Genomic DNA, 19,656 nt, shown 5'->3' on the forward strand with positions numbered 1-19,656 from the left:
CCCGTTGGGGATCGACCTCGGAGCTCCAACCGCAGGAGCCTGCGGTCTTTAACATCGTGGAGCTCGCAGTTCCTGATTAGAGACCAACTTCGGGAGCTCCAAGCTGCAGAAGCTTCGATCTCCCCGACATGGGAGCTTTGATCGCCCCCACTGCGGATGGTTCGACTGCCCCGACCGCGGGAGAATAAAGAGGAAGAAGATTGCCTTCCATCACAGTGAGGAATGTGTGGAACCGCTGTGGTGGATGTTTATGTTAACTTTTATGAAGTTGTGTGTCTTGTTGCTTTTTTTAGTACGGCTGTATGGTAATTCGAGTTTCACTGTACCTTAATTGGTACACGTGATAATAAACAGACCTTTGGTGAAGGCAAGCATACCAAATAACTTCCTCTACACCCTGTTTACCTGGATGTTCTTTTTCAGGGAATTTTACCCCTGGTCTCTCTGTTCTACAACATTTTCCAGAGCTTGCCATTTACAGTGCAAGCTCTGCCCTGATTTAACTTTACAAAATGCAACAAGTCATAATTTTCCACATAAAAATTCCATCAGCATAGATACATCTAAGGGTTGTGATCTCAGTCCCCTAAGCCACTCTATTTACACCCATGATCATGAGGCTAAACACTGCTCCAATACCATCTCTACATTTGCAGACGACTCCATTGTTATTGGACCAATTACAGTGATGAGGCAGCAGCATGCAGGAGACAGATTGACTATCAGGATGAGTGATGTTGCAACAATATCCTCTCAGACATAGTCAACAAAAACAAGGAACTCATCATTGACTTCAGAAAGAGGAAAGTCAAGTGACTATATGCCAGCTTTTATTGCTGTTCAGTGGATAACAGCAACTTCAATTTCCTGGACGTTAATAACAGATGAACTATCCTGGGCTCAGCACATAGATGCAATCAAGAAAAAGATGCGCCACTGGCTCTCTACTTGGAATGATAAAGAAGTCAGAAGAACAATAACCTCCCTCAATGTCAGCAAGATGAAGGAGCTAGTTATTGACTCCAGGAAGCGTGGTGGAGTACATGCTCCAGTCAGCATCAATGGTGTAGATGTGGAAATGGTTCCTTGACATTGATGTTACCAACGATCTGTCATGGACCAACCACATTGATGCAACATCTAAGACGGCACACCAGCGCTTCTACTTGCTGAGGAGACTGAGGAAATTTAGCATGTCTCCAATGACCCTTAGAAACCTCTACAGATGTACCATAGAAGTCATATTGTTAGGTTGCATCACAGCTTGGTTTGGGAACAACTCTGTCCAAGAACATAAGAAATTGCAGAGTTGTGGATGTAGCCCAGTCCATTACACAGCCCAGCCTTCCCATCACTGACTCCATCTACACTTCACGCTGCTTCTGAAAAGCAACCAACATAATCAAAGGTTACAAAGAAAGGTGCAGAATAAAGTTATCAGTTGAATCTGAAAAAGGGTCCCTACCCAAAACTTAATCTGTCCAAGTTCCCCAGAGCTGCTGCTTGACCCACTGAGCTACACCAGCACTTTGTGTCCTTTTTCTAACATAATCAAAGAGTTGTCCCACCCTGATCACACCTTCTCCCTGCTCCCACCCTGAAGATGGTACAGAAACTTGAAAGCACACACCACAAATCTCATGAACAGCTTCCTCCCCACCATTATCAGGCTTCTGAACGATTCTTCCATAAGCTAGGGTACTGTGTGTGATAGAGTGATACCGTGTGGAAACAGGCACTACTCCCCAACTTGCCACCATGTCCTAACTTCACTAGTCCCACCTGCCCACATTTGGTCCATTTCCCACCAAACCCGTCCTATCCATGTACCTGTCTAACTGTTTCTTAAATGTTGGGTTAGTTCCTGCCTCAACTACTTCCTCTGGCAGCTTGTTCCACACGCACACACTCATACACACTCCCCTACGTGTGAAAATTTTACAGTTCAGATTCCTATTAAATCTTTTCACCTTAAACCCATGTCCTCAGGTCCACTATTCATCTTCTCTGGGCAAGACACTGTGCATCTACCCAATCTATTCCTCTCATATTCTGATTTACCTCTACCCCATTGTGGACATTGGACTTTGTCTAGGGAATTGATGCACTACCACGTTGAGAACTATATTCTGACCTCTGTATCTCCCTTTGCTCTATTGTAGTTGAGTTTGAACTGATTGTATCTATGCTTGAAAGAAAAGAGTAGAAACACAGGCAGATGGTCAGATTTTCCATAATGCAATCGGGGGGTTTCTTGGTCCTCCAAAATATTCCAAATGGAATTTAAACTGGAGGTGGTGAAGGGAGGGCTTAAGCCAGAAAGGGTTATTGGGAAGAAAGAGCTACTTTAAATTTAGTTGCATCTGGTTGGGTAACTATAGTTGGGTGGAGATTATTCCATGCTTTAATTGTGCGGGGGAAGAACAAATTGCTGTACACATCTGTCTTTGTAGCTGGGATCACAAATTGGATCGAATGCCCTCGTCTGCTCCTAATTGGTTTGGGTTTGGTGTAGGTCTTGTAGTCTATGTCGAGCTGACCATTTAACATTTTGTAAAAGCAGGTCAAACGGTGAACTTCACGTCTGTCTTGGAGAAGGTTCCACCCCAGAGAATTCAGAAGTTTGGTGACACTTGCTTCTCTCTCATAGGTGTTAGTAACAAATCGAGCTGCCTGTCTTTGGACACGTTCGATGGAAGACATTTTTTTTATTTGTGTATGGGTCTCATGCTGCAACTGCATAGTCCAAATGAGGTCTAACGAGGGTGAAGTATAGTTTCTCCTTGACAGAAGTTGAACAATGATGAAAGTTGCGCATCAGAAAGTTTAGGACACCTGTTGCTTTCACCGTTGCATGATGAGTCTGACCATTCCAACGCAGATCATTCTGCATTTTGATGCCGAGATACTTAGTTTGTTTGGATTCTTCAAGGGTGGTACCAAGTATATTGTAAGATGTTTCGCCTGGATTCCTCTTTCTGGTGACGTGCATAGTTTCACATTTGGAAAGGTTGAACTGCATGCCCCATTGTTGTGACCACTCAACCATAGTATCGAGATCCTTTTGGAGAGCATCTTCATAATCATCAAATGCTTTAGAAAAGTCCAGCACAACTAAATCCATGATGACGTTACTATCAAGGTGCTTGGCCAGGTCATTTGTCGTCAGGATAAGCTGAGACTCGCATGATCTATGCCCCCTAAATGCATGTTGGTTGTCAGCAAGAATGTTATGTTTGCTCACGTGTCGCATCAGATTACTATCAATTATATGCTCCAGCAATTTGCAGCAAGTACTTGTTAATGAAAAAGGACGATAATTCGCTGGGTTGGTGGTTGAACCCTTCTTAAAGACTGGAGCCAGTTCTTCGGCTGCGATCTTGAGGGCTTGATTCTGTATCTGATCTAGTCCAATTGCTTTTGTGGTATTGATGTTGAGCAATAACTTCTTGACACCTTCCACCTCAATTTTAATAGCAGGCATATCAGCATACGGGTTGGGCGGTAGGACTGGAAATGATGAAGGCTCCACATCTTCCCGGGTGAAAACGTGTTGAAATTGGTTTGCAAATGCTTCTGCTTTCGCCTGGTCCTCAGTGATCAGACAGTTGTTCACTTTAAGCATCTGGACACCAGTGTTGCCTGTCCGTCTGGTTTTCACATATCTCCAAAAAGCCTTGGGTTGCTCTCCCCCAAGAATACAAGAAGCATGTTGTCTATCAGCACTCCTAATTGCACGATCGACTTGCTTTTGCACGCTAGTAAAATTGTCCCAATCCAGTTTTGTACCCCTTTTTTTGGCACAGATATAAAACTTCTCTTTCTTACTGCAGAGACGTTTCAGTTTTGCCGAAAACCAAGGAGGACGCATACGGCCCTTAATGAGTTTTTGAGGAACATGATTTGTAACAATATTATTTAAGGAGTTTCTCAGCCACACCCAGTTGTCATTTACGGATCTTTTATCTGGTTGCAGGTTGAAGAAATCTTTTCCCAGTTTTTTTGCTAAGACTTTAAATTCCTCGCTGTTCACTTTTTTCCAGAGGGAAATTTTATGCGGAGGTTTTGTAGGAACTTTAAGCTTTGTGTGCAGTTTTGCTTGGATAATATAATGATTGCTAATTCCAGCACACGATGAAACTTCCGAAATTAAATCTGGGTGTGAAGTGAACAATAAATCTAAAGTCTTTTCGGTGCCACTTGTCTCATCACGCCTGGTAGAGAAAGTGACTTTTTGGGACAGGTGATTTTCCAGAGTGAGGTCAGCTAGTGCTTCCTGGAGAGCCCCTTTTGGTTCGCTTTGTATGCCGTCAGACCAATCTACACCCGGGACATTGAAATTGCCCCCCAGGATGATAAGTGGAGAGCGTGAAGAGGCGTTAATTTTGGAGATGTTTGATCCAAGATCTAAAAATGGCTCCGTTTTCATGTCAGGTGGTCGGTAAAAGCTTCCGATCTGTAACGACTGACCCTCGAGTGTAGCTAGGCACCAGATTTGCTCAGAGTCGCTGTCTAAATCTGTTCTTTCAAAACAAGAAATAGCATTGTTAACTCCGATGAAGACACCGCCTCCATGCGTGTTTCTGTCCTTTCTAAAAATTTGGAGGGTTTGGTATATTTGATGATTGTATAGTTGTGGTCAATGGTATTTGGGCTTTTGGTGAGATGCTTTCTATGTCAGGAATTTTCAATGAGTCAGCAATTTGTGAGCAGGCCATTATTGTGGCCACTTGCAGTGTTCTCCAACTCCTCATTGGAGTGCATTAGCACATGGTGAGAAGGGTGAATCCTCATCTGCCTGCACATCCCATCTGCCTGCACATTGTATCTCTCTATATCAGAACTGAACGAGGAGGAGGACACAAATGCAGGCTCAGACACAGGGCAGATCAGTCTTCAGAGTTTAATCGGTCCAAGTCGGTACACAGGTAATCGGTCCAAGTCGGTACACAGGTAAGCAAAAACAGAGGCAACAGTACAATCAAGTAGCATGCACATGAGGAGGAGCCATCTTGGGGAGCGGCTGCTAACCAGCAGCCGTCCGTTTACTTCGCTTTTTTAAAAGGTTTTTAGTAAGTCCTGTGTTTCGTCCGTTGGAGAAATGGACTTTTTAAATGTGGGGGGTAGGGGGCAATTTTACTTCTAGATCCCTACCTGGTCGGTGAGGCAGCTTTTTCTCTGGGCTGCCCGTCGACCCGGCCTCATGGCCTACCAGCGGGCTTGGAGCGCCGTTTCCTGGCAGGGACCGCCCAGCACCTCGGCCTCGGTGGCGGCGCAGCGCTGGGGCGCTGTCGCGGAGCGGGCGATGCCTTGCCTGCGTCGCTGCACTGGATTAACGCGCTGGAGCTCCAGTGAGCTGTGTCCGCTGTGTTCGACACCTCCGGGCTGCGGGTCTGCGGAGCGGAGCGGAGCGGGCGGCGCCAATTTCAACATCGGGAGCCTGGGAGCTCCAGGCCGGCGTGGCCTTGTCGGCTTCAGAAGCCGCGGTCTCCAGCTAGGAATCTCTGTAAGGTGTCCTTGAGATTTCTGAAAGGCGCCCAAAAATAAAATTTATCATCATATTATTATTATTATTACACAACGAACTGGCAATGAGAACTAAAACACAAAGGGCTTAAATACACACTAGCAGGGGATAAGAGACAGAGGTGAAACCCATCAGGGCGGGGCCAACAATCACATGAGGGTAAACGCATTGACAGGAAATGGGACCTGAAACAAGAGGAGATGCGAGACACCAAAATAAAACAAGAATGCAAACTCTAATACTAAAAACCAATAAGAAACAGAAACTAGATCAAACGCGAGACCTGACAGTACCCCCCCCCCCCCACCCCCCCTCCACGGCCGGCTCCTGACAGCCCAGGATCTTCAGGATGTTGGCGCCGATATTCCCTGGTAAGTTCCGGGTCGCATATGTTGCGAGCCGGCACCCAAGACCACTCCTCAGTGCATTTCGTTGTCTCTGTACTGTACACTGACAATGACAATTAAAATTGAATCTGAATCCGAATCTCAGGTCCATAACCTTCCCAATCCACAAGATACTGACAATCACGACCACGCCGGCGCATCCCCAGCAACCGGCTGACCGTAAACACTGGACCCCCATCAAGGAACCGGGGGGGGGGGGGGGGGGTGTGGAGGCAGGGACCAGAGGACTCTCCTTAAATGGCTTCAGTCGGGAGACATGGAAAGTAGGGTGGACCCTCATGGCACGGGGGAGTTTGAGACGAACCGCCACAGGATTGATGACCTTCGATATGGGGAAAGGACCAACAAAACGAGGAGCCAGCTTCCGGGATTCCACCCTCAGAGGTAAGTCTCGAGTGGAGAGCCACACCTTTTGGCCAGGCGAGTATACTGGAGCCGGCGTTCTTCCACGATCAGCCATCCTCTTGTAACGCGCAGAACTGCGCAACAGCATCTGACGAGCCCCATTCCAAACCTTGCGACAGCGACGGATGAGAGCCTGAGCGGAGGGCACACGACTCCTTCTCCCAGGATGAGCAAGGAAGTGTGTTGTGTGCATACTCCACCCAAATAAGGTTTTTGCTCCAAGTTGAAGGGTTCTGTGCCACCAAGCACCGCAGTCCTGTCCCCAATTCCTGGTTAAGGCGTTCAGTCTGTCCATTGGATTCCGGGTGATAACCAGATGCAAGGCTGACCGTGGCGTCCAACAGAGAACAAAACTCCTTCCAAAATCTGGACACGAACTGAGGCCCCCGGTCAGACACAATGTCTGGGAAATCCATGAATTCGAAAAACATGAGACAGCATGACCTCTGCCGTTTTCTTGGCAGAGGGAAGCTTGTGCAACGGAATGAAATGGACCATCTTAGAAAATCTGTCCACCACAGTCATGACTGAGGTGTTACCTTCAGAAGAGGGCAGGCCCGTGACAAAGTCCATGGAGATGTCTGACTAGGGGCGTGAGGGGACAGGCAGCGGATTCAGGAGGCCAAAGGCGGCCCGACGCGAGGTCTTGTTCCGAGCACAAATACTGCAGGCAGCGACGTACTCCTTAATCCCCCTCTACATGGAAGGCCACCAAAACCGCTGTTTGGCCACAAACGGGGTTCGGCGGACACCGGGATGACAGGAGATCCGAGATGTACGAGCCCAGTGAATCACCTGAGAACGAAGAGACTCGGGAACAAACAGACGATTAGAAGGACACCCTAGCGGAGACTGAACACCAGCAGTTGCCTTGGAAACTCTCTTCTCAATCTCCCAAGTAGCCGCCCCAACAAAACAGGAAGCAGGCAGAATGGGAGTTGAAACCTTAGGGGACGGGTCAGGATCAAACTGTCTGGAGAGAGCATCAGGTTTGCCATTCTTGGCACCAGGGCAGTAAGACAGTACAAAATCAAATCGATTAAAGAAGATAACCCACCTTGCTAGGCGCGAGTTGAGGCGTTTGGCTGACTTCATGTATTCCAGGTTCTTGTGGTCTGTCCAAACTAGAAACGGCTGCTTGGTACCCTCCAACCAATGTCTCCATTCCTCCAAGGCTGTTTTAACCGCTAACAGTTCACGGTTACCCACATCGTAATTTCTCTCAGCAGGAGAAAGCTTTCTTGAGAGGAAAGCGCAGGGATGTAATCGACCATCTGTGGAGGATTTCTGGGAGAGTACGACTACACCCGAGGCGTCCACCTCAACCACGAACTGGAGTGACGGGTCAGGGTGAACCAGGTTGGGGGCTGAGGAGAAGCTCCTCTCGAGTCTCATAAATGCAGTTTCTGCTTGAGAGGACCAAGAGAAAGGCACGTGGGGTGAGGTAAGAGCATGGAGTGGTGTAGCAGTGACACTAAAGTTCCGGATAAACTTCCTATAAAAATTAGCAAACCCAAGGAACCCCTGAAGTCGCTTACGACTGGAGGGTGTAGGCCAGGTGGCCACAGCACTGACCTTGCTCGGGTCCATCTGTATACCAGCAGGTGATACAAAATAACCAAGGAATTGAACAGTGTTAGCATGGAATTCACATTTCTCAGCTTTCACAAACAGATCATTTAGGAGCAAACGTTCCAGCACCTGGTGTACATGCTGCACATGGGAAGTCTCGTCTGGAGAAAAAATCAAAATGTCATCAAGGTACACAAACACAAATCTGTTCAGCATGTCCCGTAATACATCATTAACCATGCCTTGAAAAACTGCTGGAGCATTAGTAAGATCAAACGGCATGACCAAATATTCATAGTGGCCACTGGGTGTGTTAAACGCAGTTTTCCATTCATCCCCCTCCCTTATCCTCACCAGATGATAAGCATTTCTAAGATCTAACTTAGTGAATACTTTAGCGTCTTTTAACAGTTCAAATGCAGAGGAGATAAGAGGAAGAGGGTATCTGTTCTTAACAGTAATGTCATTGAGTCCTCTGTAGTCAATGCAGGGCCAAAGTGTTCCATCCTTCTGATCTACAAAGAAGAAGCCAGCTCCTGCAGGTGAGGAGGAAGGTCTGATGATCCCAGCAGCAAGGGCGTCGTCAATGTACTTTTCCATGGCGAGCCGCTCAGGTGAAGACAAGGAGTAGAGATGACCCTTAGGAGGCGCTGTACCTGGCAGAAGGTCGACACAGCAGTCGTACAGTCTATGCGGCGGAAGTTGAACAGGTTGAGTTCGGTGAATTACCCTGTACAGTAGGCACCCATCCAGTGCACTAGCCTCCAGAGGATCTTGAAGCTGTTCACGTTCCAGCTTCAATTCATCAGCCAAGCGAATGTCCATGAAGTTCTCATCTGCCCCAGAATCAACCGAAGCCTGCAGGGAGTGCCACTGGGAATGCACCAACAATTGTACCGTCGAGAATTGATGAGAGAAATGGCTCATAGGAGTGGTACAACTCACCAATGTCCTCTCTTTCATTGGCGAGCCTTGTCTTTTACTGAACAGCTGTTCAACAATAGTCCCAGTTCACCACAGTAAAAACACCTCCCCTCCCTTAGGCGATGCTGCCGTTCCTCTGGGCTGAGTTTGGCTCGTCCCACCTGCATGGGCTCCTCCGAAGAGACAGGTGGCGCTGTAGGCTGACTGGACCGGGCGAGAGGGAACAAGTCCCGACCGGAAGGTGAAGGGTGACGCTGCCGCCACGGCTGGGAGGAGGACCGAACTGCCGCCGATCTCCTCTCTCGCTCTCTTTCTCTGAGCCTAGCGTCAACTTGGACAGCCAGGGAAATCATAGACTCAAAGTCGGAAGGCAGGGTTAGTGGAGCCAATTGATCTTTGATAGCTTCAGACAATCCATTGCGAAAAGCATCCAACAAAGCAGCCTCATTCCATCCACTCTTAGCAGCAACAGTTCAAAAGTCAATAGCAAAATCCATAACTGAGCGATTACCTTGTTTCATGGAGACCAGGTTCTGTGAAGCCTCTCGGCCAGGATTGGAGTGATCAAACGTGCAGGACAGAGCTTCCATGAACAGGACCGACGTCTGGCAAACAGGAGAATTCCGAGACCACTCCGCCGTGGCCCAAGCCTCCGCTCTGCCCGACAGGTGCGTGATGATAAAGGCTACCCTTGAGCGTTCGGATGGAAAGGAAGCCGCTTGAAGTTCGAAATGCAGTCCACACTGAATCAAAAAAGGTCTACACTTCTTCGATTCCCCCGAAAAGTGTTCCGGTCTTGCCAGGTGGACGAATGGAGACGCTGCGGCAGCCGTGGCCATCGGAGCTCCTGGAGACACAGACAAGGAAACAGACTCGGCAGGCACGGGAGCCGCAGCAGGAAACAAAGAATTCAGCCGAGTAACCAGGTGTTCAAACCGAGAACTTAAAGTGTTCACCTGTGAACCGATGTCCGCCTGGAACCCCTGCTGACGCTCGCCGAGGTCCTGGAACCCGGCGACGATCGAGGTGAGTTGACCCTCGTAATGCGAGATGCGCTCCTCTTGCTTCTGGAGCGCTGCACGAAAAGGATCAGAGCCCGCTGAGTCCATTGTTGGCCAGTTCATAATATCAGAACTGAACGAGGAGGAGGACACAAATGCAGGCTCAGACACAGGGCAGATCAGTCTTCAGAGTTTAATCGGTCCAAGTCAGTACACAGGTAAGCAAAAACAGAGGCAACAGTACAATCAAGTAGCATACACAACGAACTGGCAATGAGAACTTCTTCTTCTTCTTCTTCTTCTATATAGTGTTTTTTGGCGGTTGGCAAACAACTTTTTTGGTGCATTACCGCCACCAACTGGCATGGAGTGTGGATCAAACAACACCATTACATATTCTAATAACCTATATCCTTCCGAACAAATTGGTTACCCTAAGAAAAAGCATCAGGATTTGATAGCACTTATTTGAACTCCCTTGCAAAATATCTACCAAATCAAATTGTACTCCTTCTTTTCTGAACTGCTCACTCATCCGTTCTCTCTCCTCCTCATACCTCTCACAATGTACAATGACATGCTCTATCGTTTCCTGGCAATGAGAACTAAGACACAAAGGGCTTAAATACAGACTAGCAGGGGATAACGAGACAGAGGTGAAACACACCAGGACGGGGCCAACAATCACATGAGGGTAAACGACCTGACAGGAAATGGGACCTGAAACAAGAGATGTGAGACACCAAAATAAAACAAGAATGCAAACTCTAATACTAAAAACCAATAAGAAACAGAAACTAGATTAAACGTGAGACCTGACACTCTATTCCCTATCTGCTCCTGTATTTGCCCAAATGCCTCTTAAACTGCTATTGTATTTCCTTCTACCACCCCCCATGGCAGCGTGTTCCAGACATCCAATACACTGTGTAAAAAAAAAAAGTTGCTCCACATATTTCCGTTAAACTTCCCCTCTCTCAACTTTGCTATGCCTTCTGGTATTTGATATTTCCTGGGGGGGAAAAACTGATTGTCTACCTTATCTATGCCTCTAATATGTTTTTATAATAGTGGGTTGTGGATTTGGATGTCATTGTTGAGTAGCCTAGGTAAGTTACTCTGTCGCATTTTGTACGTAGAATGCTTTACAGGTGGAGTAAATGCATGTTTCGAGTGGTTGATGGAGAATCAGTCCAGTGGACTGCTTTGGATGGTGTAGCCATAGTCAAAGAGTTGTACAGCATAGAAACAGACCATTTGTACCACCACGTCGATGCTGCCAATCATTTATACTAACTCCACTTGCCTGCGTAAATTCCGTCTCCCGTATGGCCTGCTCAGATGTATCTTAAATCTTATACTGTTCCTGTCTCCATCACTTTCCCTGGCAACTCAATCCAGATGCAAACTACCTTTTGGGGTAAAATGTATCCCCTCTAATTCTCCCTCATCCACTAAATCTATGTTCTTTAGCTTTAGACATCCCCACTATGGAAAACGACCAGGACGTTTTACCCTATCTATGTCTCTCAACATTTTATATATCTCTTTCATGCCACCTCTCAGCCTGTTTTGCTTCAGGGAAAACAAGTCCAGTTTGAGAGTTGTTGAAACTGCAATCATTCCAGACAAGCAGAGAATAGTTCATCTGAGGACACAACGTGCTTGAGTAACTCAGCAGGTCAGGCAGCATCTCTGAAGAATATGGATAAATGAAGTTTTGGGTCGGGACCCTTCTTCAGACTTCAGTCTGTTTTTCCATCAACCACCCTAAACATACATTTTCTCCACCTGAAGAAGGGTCCCAACTCATAGGTCTCACCTATCTAAGTTCTCCAGAAAAGCTGCCTGACCCGCTGAGTTATACCAGCACTTTGTGTCCTTTTGTGTAAACTGACATCTGCAGTTCCTTGTTCGTACAATGGTCGATCTGATCCTGTCACGGTGGCGCAGTGGTAGAGTTGCTGCCTTACATGAATGCAGCACCAGAGACCCGGGTTCAATCCCGACTACAATAGACAATAGGTGCAAGAGTAGGCCATTCGGCCCTTCGAGCTAGCACCGCCATTCTATGTGATCATGGCTGATCATCCACATTCAGTACCCCGTTCCTGCCTTCTCACCATATCCCTGACTCCGCTATCTTTAAGAGCTCTATCTAACTCTTTTGAAAGCATCCAGAGAATTGGCCTCCACTGCCTTCTGAGGCAAAGAATTCCACAGGTGCTGTCTGTATGGAGTTTGTACGTTTTCCCCGTGACCTGCGTGGGTTTTCTCCGAGATCTTCGGTTTCCTCTCACACTCCAAAGATGTACAGGTTTGTAGGTCAATTGGCTTGGTAAATGTAAACATAGAAACATAGAAAATAGGTGCAGGAGCAGGCCATTCGGCCCTTCGAGCCTGCACCGCCATTCAATATGACCATGGCTGATCATCCAACTCAGTATCCTGTACCTGCCCTCTCTCCATACCCCCTGATCCCTTTAGCCACAAGGGCCACATCTAACTCCCTCTTAAATATAGCCAATGAACTGGCCTCAACTACCTTCTGCGGCAGAGAATTCCAGAGATTCACCACTCTCTGTGTGAAAAAATGTTTTCCTCCTCTCGGTCCTAAAAGATTTCCCCCTTATCCTTAAACTGTGACCTCTTGTTCTGGACTTCCCCAACATCGGGAACAATCTTCCTGCATCTAGCCTGTCCAACCCCTTAAGAATTGTGTAAGTTTCTATAAGATCCCCCCTCAATCTTCTAAATTCTAGCTAGAAATTATCCCTAGTGGGTGTAGGATAGTGTTATTGTGCAGGGATTGCTGGTTGGCCCGGACCCAATGGGCCTAAGGGCCTATTTCCGCACTGTATCTCTAAACTAAAACTAAACTAAACCAGACTGCTTTTTTTTCTAAATAATGTTTGCAACTCATTCACAGAATTTGGGCATCATTGGAAAATCCACATTACTATCTGTTGAACCAAGTGGCTTGTTGGACCGCTTCAAAGACAGTTAAAGAACTGGCATCACATGGTGGTCATCCCAGGTAAGGGTGAATCACATAATAATTTATAATAATTACACAATTCTGCTAATTAAATTTGGAAATTAAAAAAACCCAGCTGCCATCGTAACATTTTAACAACTGTCTCAGGTTTGGTTTTCTGGATTCAATCACTGAGAAATTAACCATTATGTTGTTGTACCCAGATGTACAAAGACTAAAATGAATGAGAGATGAGTTACTTTGAATACCAACCTCTGACCTGCTCTTGCATCCATTGTGTAATGTATGCAGGGGAATCGGAACAATGCTGGCTTTTCTGAAATACTTTATTGCAAACAAGACTGGGGCACAATGCTCCAGCTGTTCACCTCCAGTGCTAAACCAAATCAAGCCTACTTTGTAACACTAGTAGTTTCTTCCACCCCTGATGGGAAAGGATGTCCCATGGGTGGGTTTAAACTAAACTAAATTAAACTAAACGGGGGGGGGGGGGGGGGGGGGGGGGGGGGGGGGTAGGGGGGGGGTAGAGTCAACAACGTGTAAGCATTTGCGTGCAGTTAACGGGAAAGACAGTGTAGGAATGGTTACGTTTAAACTAACGGCAGGGGGGGTGGAAACTAATGCAAGGAGACAGAGGGCCATAAAAGGACAGAAGCAAAAGGTAGAAGGCTGATAATTTTAAAAAAAACCTGAAAGCTCTGTGCCTTAATGCGAGGAGCGTTCGTAATAAGGTGGATGAATTAAAGTTAGTAGTTAAGGAATATGATATGGTTGGAATTACAGAGACATGGCTCCATGGTGACCAGGGCTGGGAGCCAAACATACAGGGGTAATCAATATCCAGGAAGGATAGACAGAAAGGAAGAGGAGGTGAGGTGGCATTGCTGGTTAAAGAGGAGTTTAATGCAATAGCAAAGAGAGACATTAGCTTGCTGTAGAATCGGTATGGGTAGAACTGAGAAATAGTCAAGGGCAGAAAATGCTTGTTGGAGATGTATACACACCACCAAGGGAGGTTGGGGATAGCATCAAGTAGGAAATTAGGTTTGCGTGTAACAAAGGTACAGCAGTTATCATGGGTGACTTTAATCTACATATAGATTGGGCCAGGCAAATTGGTAGCAGCGCTGAAGATGAGGATTCCCAGGAATGTATACAGGATGTTTTTTTAAATCAATATGTAGAAGAACGGACTAGAGGGCAGGCCATCCTGGACTAAGGAAGGATTAGTTAGTGATCTTGTTGTGCAAGGGCCCCTGGGCAACAGCGACCATAATATGGTGGAATTCTACATTAGGATGGAGTGACACGGTTAATTCAGAGACTAGGGTCCAGAAATTATAGAAAGGAGACTTTGAAGATATGAGACGGGAATTGACTAGGATAGACTAGCAAATTATGCTTAAAGGCTTGATGGCGAAGATACGATGGCAAAGATTTAAAGACCGCATGGATGAACTCCAAAATTTGTGTATCCCTGTCTGGCGAAAAAATAAACTGGGGAATGTAGCTCAACTGTGGCTAACAAGGGAAATCAAGGATAGTGTTAAATCCAAGGAAAATGCATATAAATTGCAGCAATTTAGAACAACAGAGGACAAAGGGGTTAATTAAGAAAGGGGAAAAGCGCATGAAAGAAAGCATGCGGGGAACATATAAACAGACTCTAAAATCATCATCATCGCTGAAAAAATCAACGGGGACAGTGCCTGACAATGCTGTGTACGACAGTGATCGCAACTTCTACTGAAGTATGGTTGGCCATTGGCTCGCTAGAAGCTCCTCCGCCCTTTGACAGGTCTTGTTTTTGGTCCTGCTGGGGGTCCACAGCCCCCTCCTCACCTGGCAAACCAGGTGGAGGAGACGGTTTAGTCGCCGATTATCTGACCATGTAGCAGGTAGCACAGAATTACATGGTACCAAAAGCTTCTTTAGATATGTAAAAAGGAAAAGATTAGTGAAGACAAATGTAGCTCCCTTACAATCAGAGACAGGCAAATTTATAATGGGGAAACAAATAAATGGCAGAACAGTTAAACAAGTACTTTGGTTCTCTCTTCACTAAGGAAGACAAACAAATTCCCAGAAATACTAGGGGACCGAGGATCTAGTGGGAGGGAGGAACTGAAGGGAATCTACATTAGTTAGGAAATGGTGTTAGGTAAATTGTTGGAACTGAAGGCAGATAAATCCTCAGGGCCTGATGATCTGCATCCCAGAGTACTCAAGGAGGTGGCCCTAGAAATCCTGGATGCATTGGCGATCATTTTGCAATGTTCTCTCGACTCTGAATCAGTTCCTGTGGACTGGAGGGTAGCTAATGTAACTCAATTTTTTAAGAAAGGAGGGAAGAGAGAAAACAGGGAATTTTACTTCATAGTCACGTTAGTGACTACGTGAAGAAGGCCCATTCAGCCGCACATGCGTAATTACGTCAGACGCATTGGTGCAGACGACCAGTTAGGGAGCAGGAGCTCCTCCAACGCGGTAAGTTTCCCCCGATATAAATATATATGCCGGGGGTCGGGAGGATTTCCCCCGATATACATATAGAGGCTGGGGTTCCCGGGTAGGGGAATCCAGTGATTATGCGGCTATCAGACCGCAGGGGTCCCCAGGTAAGGGGTTAAACGGACCGGAACGGTCAGCCCCGGTGCCGGTAGGGGTTTTCCCTCACTTAATATATATATATATATATATAAGGGTGCTGGGATTCCCGGGGGAGGGGAAATCACCAGCAATACGGTGCCCAGACTGAAGAGGTCCCCAAGATATGGGATAGACCGACCCAAGTGGTCAGTCCTGGTGCCGGGAGTGTTCCCTTCTGGTAAAATGGAAAATGTGGAGATTGACCAGGATGGAGCCCCATTGAGAGGAGGCTCAAGCTACATACATCCTAACATCAGGAGTTGTATCAGTGGGGGACTATGGGGAAGTCCGCACTAACAGCAGGGCTGCTTAAAGGGGATGCTGAGTCTATGGCAGTGTTGGGCAGATGAGAGAGTCCGTGCCAGCAGCGCCTTGTAGCAGGGCTGCATAATGGGGATGCCAAGTCTATGGCAGTGCCGGCCTATTGCTCTAGGCCGTGCCAGCAGTGCCTTGTATAGGGCTGCTTAATGTATGGCAGCAGCACCTGTAGAAGAGCTGCATGATGTCTCCCTCATGGAGGAGGTGAGCTTACCGGGGCATTTTCTGACCCTGGAGGGTGGGCCTGTTGGAGAGGCTGCACCAGCAGTGCCTTGTAGTAGGGCTGCTTAATGTCTCCCGTATGAAAGAGGAGAACATTCCGGGTCAGTGTAAATCTGATGCCGAGGCTGAGGGTATAGCGTGGAGCATACCTCAAGGGATGAATGGTACATGTCAGAGGTACGATTCCTGGCAGCAAGGTTGCCATCCCAACATAATGCAGTGAACACCGCTATCAGGGGACGTTAGAGCCACCCGCCGAATCTATTCAGGTAAGACCTATTCCACAGGCAAAACCTAAAGGACGAAGCATAAACTGTTGGACCAATTAGGCCAATGATGAGTAAGGATTCATAGTTTAGGGGAAAACGCACCCCACGGCTTCATCGGCAGGAAGCGGTTCACTGAAGCTGGTAGCAGCATTAAGCTGACCAGAGTTACTCTACAACTAAGTGACCACGAACAAGTTGGTAAGATTTACAATTGGTTGTGCAATACACAAATGATTGAGACATTGTCATCTAATCAGAGGCATTTTAACCAGGTAAACTGGACAATACTAGTATTCCAAGAAGGTTGAAATTTGGCCAGAAGAGTGTTGAGCCAGGTCCAGTATTTTAGCCAGGTTGCTTTCGAGACAGGCTCGGAGATATGGGGAATTGTCTTTCAAGGCAAGGTCAGAATTATGGCAAGAGTTTGTCTTGGGACATGTGAGAATTATCGGAACCGGGCCAGAGTTGCCGTTCAGGGCCGACTCGAAATGATGGCAGGTGTGGCCTGTTCATTAGGAAAGAAGGGTGATCAAACTGATTTCATAGGGTTTTCCATGTACAATGATCATCAGAGATATTTGAAGGCATTGTTATGATGAGGCAATTTAAACAGTATGATAACAATAATCATTCAAAGGATTACTCAGAGTTCAAAAACACTTGTGATGTATTGTCTGGATTATATTTTGATGCTGTATTTGGCTAAAATCCACTCAGTCTCAAGCTAATTAAGGAATTGTTCTCTCCTATCCAGTAAATTAGTTTGTTATCAAATGGATAGTTGGCCTGTGACTCCGCCCTGGGCAACAGATTGGAATCAATAGAAACCAGGAACAGCCTTGTGGTTATAAAGGAGTTCCTATTCATTAGACTAACTGGCAATGTGATAAATGTGATGCATCTGTGCAAGTGGGAGAACTGACAGCATGTTTAATGACAAACAACAAGGGTCATGAAGGTCATTGATAATACAACTTGCTATTGCCAGCTGAAGCTAATAAAGCCACTATGATGGACAAACAGTATTCAACATTGCTACAGTAGTTGATCAATAAATATGTCATTATATTGCAAAAAAAGATGCTATGGCTTAAGGTGGTAACATGCGAATATCATCTCTAGTTGGAGGTGCAGGAGATTTGCAATGTTATTAACTCTTCAGTTTGGTATCAACTATCTATAGACCCTAAGTGCATTTATGGGTTAAAGAGTGATTGAGTGAGTATGCATAGGTGCATGCTCAACTTCATGTTGATACACTAAGATGTGGCATATGATAAGCACGAGGGTGCAATCAGGGAAAAGATCCTGTAAAAGGTACTTTGTAGCGGCACCATACGTGATGAATAAAGGAGACATCAGCCGGTTCAAAGAATCATTTATTCGGTGGTAGTTGGTGCGCTAACTATAATACAATGTTGTTGCAGCTGAGCGAGGTTGTTCCCTCGTGCTCAGCTGCCAGTTGTCTCCCTAGGTCTCGTGGTGAGAGAGCTTTTGTATCAGGACACTCCCTCTAGCCCATGACATCACGTGCCCGCCCTCGTATCTCCTGACGAGGGTTCGAGCATGAGTGGCCCTGTTTAGGCTGACGCCACAACATAATCTAATTTGCCACTGGAGTATCATCAAGTACAGATCAATGACAACACAGAATGGGTGTTGGAGCACGCAGTATTTATGAAATTCTGATTTAATGCAACACCGAATATAGATATATTGTTTTCATCCTAATTAAAGGTTGCAAAAATGTGTGGCATAACAGTGGCGAAAGATGCATTCTCGCTACAAGCATGAGGAATGGTCTTTTATGTCTTCCTCCAATTTGCTTTATGTCGGGTCTTGAAATAGAGTCATCAAGAGTAGCTTTAGGTTCCAGCTGTGGAATTGGTCTATGCAGTTTGATTCCCGATTTGTCGGGAATAATAATAATGTAACATTATATGGTTATTTTAAACGTAACTTGCTGGTTCAGCCTGTGGCTTGAGAGATCAGCTGTTGCATGATAAAATTAATATATGTTCTACAGATTCGCAATAGACTGCTTACGGCTTGGGTTGTCGCCTATTTTTGTATGTATTCACAGTGCTGGAATGGTACCAAAAAGCGGTACTTTATTCTTTCAGATGGGAAGCGGTTGTTTAATGCTCATGTTATATTTAAAATGGTACAGATTCTGAGTTATTGCAGTTCATTTAAATGGTCTTTGACAATTAAATTATAGGGTCATTAACTGTGCCTTTCCACCAGACTTACTGCAGCTAACGAGGTCCAAGTTGTTGGGTTCAACTCGGATATCGAGTTAGTAAAGGATATCTGTTTCCCGGGACAAGTACAATGTAGTATGGGAGATTGACATGGTGTAACACTATTTTAACCAGGGGGTTCCAGCTACATTCTTAGCTTTGATCGGACCTCATTAGGTTAGTGCAAAAGGTCACTCGCTACATTATTGTGACAGGAGAGGATGATTACATCTGCAAATATATGCATAGTATTTTATGCTATAATTAATTTAAGCAGAGCAGTAGGGGTGTCAGGTCTCAAAATAGTTCAAGACATACCCAGGGATTTTTCGTTTTGTGGGGACACACATATACAACAATACGTCAAGGTCACCAAGAGCCTTTGAGACTGAGCTAACTATGATTGTTAGTTACAAAAGACGTTATAAGAACCTATCTGCTCAGATCTTGTCAGGTGTTACAACGGAGTTGAGGTATGCAAGAGTAGATACTGATCCGGATCTCACTCCACCAGGGCTGCTATAACAGCAGCAGCAAGGGTTAATTACGTTCCGCTGGACCACATCCTAACGGCTGTAGTGTGGTCAAACGAACAATATTTCAAATATGTTATAATAACCAGTTGCCAGACCAGAGGTATTTCTCAATTTATTTTATGTTCTGTTATAGGTTCCATCCGGATGAGAGATGTGACTTATTGCTTATTTAACAGCATCAGCATGTTTAAATCTATGTCATGACTGTATGCATTATGAATGTTTTCCCTCATTTGTCAATGAGGCAGTTGTGGTTGTGTAGACTTGTTTCTCAAGGCATGAAATCACAGAGCTTTGAAATCTTCACGTAGTCACTCGCGTGACTCCGAAGTAAAATAGTAAGATTAAACGAGAACTTACCAGTTTGAAGTCTTTATTTTATGAGGAGTTACGATGAGGGATTACGTGCCCTACGCTCCCAGCCCTCATTAAGATCATCTGGTAGTTCTAGTCTTCGTTCATCTTACTATCATACTTCAGTCACTATTATTATCTGTGATTTCACACCGCTGCTTTGAAGATTGACGCACGTGCGGCTGAACGGGCCTTCATCACGTAATCCCTCATCGTAACTCCTCATAAAAT

The 19,656-nt window shown here is 45.9% G+C and overlaps 1 protein-coding gene across 3 annotated transcripts in view; it reads left to right on the forward strand.

Annotated features, from left to right (window-relative positions):
• Positions 1-19,656, forward strand: part of LOC129699831 (protein EFR3 homolog B-like) — a 104,651-nt gene that overhangs the window by 12,687 nt on the left and 72,308 nt on the right. For all 3 annotated transcript variants that reach the window (XM_055639953.1, XM_055639955.1, XM_055639954.1), the window contains one exon: positions 12,766-12,873. The gene's annotated coding sequence lies outside the window, so the exon portion shown is untranslated. The remainder of the gene's footprint in view (positions 1-12,765; positions 12,874-19,656) is intronic.

The sequence above is a fragment of the Leucoraja erinacea genome, chromosome 8 (genome assembly GCF_028641065.1).
Source record: "Leucoraja erinacea ecotype New England chromosome 8, Leri_hhj_1, whole genome shotgun sequence".
Lineage (NCBI taxonomy): Eukaryota > Metazoa > Chordata > Chondrichthyes > Rajiformes > Rajidae > Leucoraja > Leucoraja erinaceus.